This window comes from Atta cephalotes, assembly GCF_000143395.1.
Source record: "Atta cephalotes unplaced genomic scaffold scaffold00015, whole genome shotgun sequence".
NCBI classification, from domain to species: domain Eukaryota; kingdom Metazoa; phylum Arthropoda; class Insecta; order Hymenoptera; family Formicidae; genus Atta; species Atta cephalotes.
The window spans coordinates 886,409-891,689 of NW_012130079.1; the positions used below are offsets into that span (position 1 = coordinate 886,409).

The 5,281-nt window shown below is 31.3% G+C and overlaps 1 protein-coding gene across 1 annotated transcript in view; it reads left to right on the plus strand.

Annotated features, from left to right (window-relative positions):
* Positions 1 to 5,281, plus strand: part of LOC105617948 (cyclin-dependent kinase inhibitor 1B) — a 9,047-nt gene that overhangs the window by 2,735 nt on the left and 1,031 nt on the right. The window lies entirely within an intron of this gene.

The following is a 5,281-nucleotide window of genomic DNA, read 5'->3' on the forward strand; positions in this document are numbered from 1 at the left end:
TATATATATATATATATATATATATATATATATGAATGCACCGGGCGATGTTTGTTTTTGAAATTGTTTGGCCCGCACACGCGCTCGTGTACAAAATTAACGCTATCGTTATCAGCGACGACATTCGCTTGATCAGCGGTTTACAGATTATCCCGATGAAATCATGCATGTCACAATTTACAACGAAACTCGGCACGTTTTGCTCGATTGCTCGGCATATCTCCATTTTTCACACCTCTAATCTGTTCGTAACTCATCGTGTATAAGTATTTTTCACATATCTTTCAAAACAGAAGCTTCAGCTGCTTTGAGTATAATGAAGTTCGTTTATACTTACATTGTACGATACACAATGAACGCCAGACAATCGAGAGGATAATAATTATTACTTTCACGTTGGTTCTTGTCAAATATCAGCTTTAATTATCAACTTGCTTAGATCATTTGCTCAATGCTTTTATGTTAAAAGGAATTAATTCTATAATTTAGGAACATTCATGGATTATTTTAGAAATAGTTAGACATGAATTTTTTTATTTTTAAAACATATTAACAGGGACAGTAGAATAAGGATAGAGATTTTCTTAATTATGTTTATTTCTATCGATGTAGATTAATTTTAATTTCTGTTTAATTTATTTTTTTTTTGTCATTCCAATATCCATATCTGTTAATGTAGAGTAACTTTAATCTCAGTTTAATTTACTCTTTATTTCTTTTAATTATTAGAATTAAAAAAGAATAAAAAATTAGTTAAGATGAAAGCTATAATCTACATTGGTAGAAACATTGAAATTATATTTGTTTCTGCTAATATAATTTAATTTTAATCTCGGTTCGATTAATTTTTTATCTTCTTATTCTAGATATTAGGAAAAAATTAAGAGTACGCTGAATCAATATTAAAGTTCATTTATAAGTAGAAATTGACATTAAAAAACTCACGAGAAAGTTAGACTAGTTAAAGATTAATCTACATCAGTAGAAATTTATTTTATAGTTAGAAATTTTTGAAAAGCAGACTTTAATCTCTGTGAAAAAATGTGAATCATTGCATATTTGCTTAGAGTTAAATATAATTTTATGTACGTATGAATCATGAAAATAATTTTGCACAAAATAGCTGGTTCCTAACCAGAATTTATCGTGATTAATTTGCTCAATGCATTTATGCAGGAAGCGTATTGCCTAGGTCAATCCAATTCATTCGTTGGAAGGTCGTCGTAATTCACACATAATTACGTCAGCACCTGATAATAATAAATTGTGTTTGCATTTCGTTGTTTATTTCATTGTGCATTTCGAAATGTTATCAACTTTATTTTTTGTTGGACATTCGTATACGGATAAAAGAATATACATATATATGCGAACCGGCAAAATCAAATTTATGGTAAAATAAAAATTTTAATCAACTTTTGTGTGTGTTTGGAAATACTTTTTACTTATTTCACAATATGTAAAGAATGGTTTTATTGGATTTTTTTTTTTTTTTTTTTAATTTAGTTAGATACGGAATCTGAAAATAATTTTGTTAAACTATCAAAATGATCACGTATACTCAAACAAAATGGGCAATGCTGCAAAAAGTTTTAACATTTTAATAATCAACTTGTGAGTCCTACATAATTATTTTAATAAAGTCTAACAAAATTCTTTTCATCGATCTAAATTTTTGAATACTTTAGTAAAACCATTCTTTCCGTTTAATATATCGCATCTCACAACAATGAGCAAAACGACGCAAAGTATTCATTTGAACTAATTTTCACGTTTTCTTATCACTATTCTTTAATATTTACTAATAGTCTACATAACCTTCAACGTTTTGTATGTAGAGTGCACGATCATTTTTTCCTGCTTTCTGTGTCAATAAAACCGAATTCTGCAAACGAAACGCAATATGTATGTATGCATTATCGGAACTATATTATCGCGTGCCGCGATAACGTTGAAGAGAGGCTTTGATAGTATAAAAACTTTTTTATTCACGGTTGAGCGGAATCACGCTCGAATGTCTACACCGTGAGCGATGACACAATCAATAATATTGCATTAGATGTTTATGTCAACAGTAAATTGCGCAAAATTTGATTTTGGGATAACACTAAAGTAAGGCAGAATGGGCGTTATAAATTTGTGCGATGTTCAGATCTTTTCATTAGAAATTTTAAAATAAATTCGTTTTGTTGGAGTTGGCACTCTAAATGTTTATTTTAGATTTTTTATTTAATTCACCAGAATTATTTTTAATTTTAAGAAGAATCTCTAAAACTCGGAATTATAATAAAATTTATTTAAGTTAAGATACTAACTTTACAAAGAAAATAAATTATTAGATGAACTATAAGAAAAACTAAACCGATATGTAGAATTTTAAGTAGAGGAACGCCAAACAGTTAGTGTCTAATAATATTATAAAGTTTGATAAATCTCTGTCTCATGTTACTTTGAAAGTAAATATTTCATACTGTTCGGGGGAAGTGCCGAAAATGCACTTGCAATAATATTTGCAAGAAGCTCTACTCAAAATGGAAGGAATGTATCGTTAATTATAATTGCACATATCTGTGCACATGTTATCATTTTCGTACCAAAATATTGTTTTTTGATATTACATTATATATATATATATATGTTCACACAAGCGATGTGTATCATTATATTTGCAGTGCTAATTTTGAACTTAATCGCCGTCCTTTGGAAATTTCTTTGATAACGATTAATCGATTGTACGAAGATGAGGGGAGATTGAATTAATACGTAATTGAGTGACATAATGATTGAGAGATATGCATCTAATGATGAGAGATTTGCAATTTCTTAAAAAAAAAAAGTAAAAATGGAATTATTTGTCTCATGTCTGTTTCTACCAACGTAGATTATAATTTTTATCTTGGTTTAGCTTATTTTATCATTTTCTACATAGTTCTATGAATTAAGGAAGGATAAAAAATAAAACCGGGAAAATAAATTTAATCTATATTGGTAGAAATGGACATTAATTATCAACATTAGATTAGTATGATAAATTAAGTATAATAAATTTTTGTAATCATACAAATATTGAATTTGAACGTAAAAAAAATAATAAAATACTGCTTCGCCATAAAAATTTATTTCTATGTGATTTTGAATATTTGGATTTGGAATTTCTTCCAACTACATCAGCGTGTTTGTTGCCACACAGGCATCTTCTCGAAGTAGTAAAAACTTCACATAGTCTAGTTCTGCTTCTTTTTTCTTCCATTTATTATTCGGCCATGCACACCACCCACGCGACGCAACTATTTTTGGACATGACTCGTCATGTGTCGCGCACGCGTGTACACACGTGTAAACACATTTCACGTTGCGCCAGCACGCGACGCCTTTGTTTATATTTTTACTACATCGCGTGAAAAAGCGAAACTACGCCTTACTGCAAGTCAGCGGAGAGACATTCGTCGTCTACCGTTACATTCATGACGCATCTAACGTTTTTTTTTTTTTTAATCTCATTTTGTCTTTGTCTTATTTTCTCGAATAAAAGATTAAATATTAATCCAAAGTGTCTTCAAAAATTCGATATTAATTTAAGATCAATATAATTTAAGATCGTTAATTAATCGTTGATGACTCATGAAAACTTCAGTATTGAAATGGTCATTTTTCTTAGTCTTTTGCTATCTGAAAGGAAGTGCGCAACTTCCGGGGCATCGTGTACATACGTGTAGAATAGAAGGATGGGAACCGATTGGGTTTCCTATCTGCGCCACTTAATTCATTCGAGGAAGTAACGAGTTCGTAACGTATTTACAGATACAGCCATGGGGGCGCCGAACGATATTTCTAACGTACTTTATTAATGAGCCGCGCGGTCAGCTGTTGAAATCTATATGGGGTTGCTGGCCCCGAGTGCACCCCCATGTCTTTTCTCCCATCTCCCTTTCTGATCCCCACTAGCGCACTAGCCCTCTTTTCGAGTTCTTTGTATTCCGTGTGACGCGTGTACGTCGAGTGTTTGCACGCGTGGGGGGCATCAGCTGTGCACGCAATCGCGTGCCCCTGTCTACGAACCCCAGGGGCGGCAGACGGATCGTTGCAAAAGGGTCGGCATTTAAAATCAGAATAGTGCCCGCATATCTCGTTCCAGATATTTAAAGCATCGCGCAGAAAAATAATTGCGAAATCCTCTATCGGTTCGCATTCTTATTATGACAACTTTTGAATCTTTGAAAGATTTGTGGTAATACATTCTTAAGCTTGATAATTAGAAAAAATGTATACATATCAGAATTGTGAGATAGAGATTGGTAATGTTTAGACTATAATAAAATGTATTCATTACAATAAAATATATTCATAAAGTATTTAAAATAATAAGTAAAAGAATTTTAATAAGGATTTTAAATAAGAGGAATGTTAGAAGAACGTAGATATTCGTGCAATTTTAATCATTTTTATCACGTAGCTCGACAAACGACAAAAGTACGGGAAGATTGAGAGAATTGGACAGATGCACCTATTTTAATCGCGTGGAAACTTCGCCAAATGGTATTCTAAAAGGGGTTTTGTAAGGATACCCCTTTGGGGTATCCATTTATGAGTCACGTCCAATCGATCCAATGAGCTTCTTTTTGAAGCTCATATTTTTAGAATCATATTTTTATTTGAAATTCGTTAAATATAGTGACTTACATGAATTTTTATGTACTATTTATTATGTAGAAAATAGAATTTTTTAAATATATTTTAAAGATTCAAATATCGTGTCTACTTATATATTTGTCGAGCACTCGTTCGTTTTTCCATTTCTTAAATATTTTTAATCGCGCAAAATTTCGTCACGAGTCCAATTTGATATTCGTTTCGTGGTAACGAAAATATTTGTCTGAAAATTGCAACTGCGTTCAAACGTGCAATAAATATAATAAAATCCTGACCTCGCACTCTTATCTCGCGATATAATTAGCTAGTACGGTACGATATAATATTTCGAAGGTTATCGGAGGAAAGATTTTGCTTGCATACATGCAGTCAGGAATAAGCCGGATTGTGCATAAGGTTAAGTGGCATTGCATGCGATTATAAGAAATCGAAGCTGAAGATAAGCTGCGAATTGCTTACGCTGTCCGTCCGCCAGATGCGTTCTGAGATACTTTGACTTACTCCAGATGCAATATATATTAATAAATAAATACAAATAACAAATATATAAATTAAAAGAACTACACACGCACGCACACACATAAAATATATATATATATATATATATATGTATATATATATATATATATAA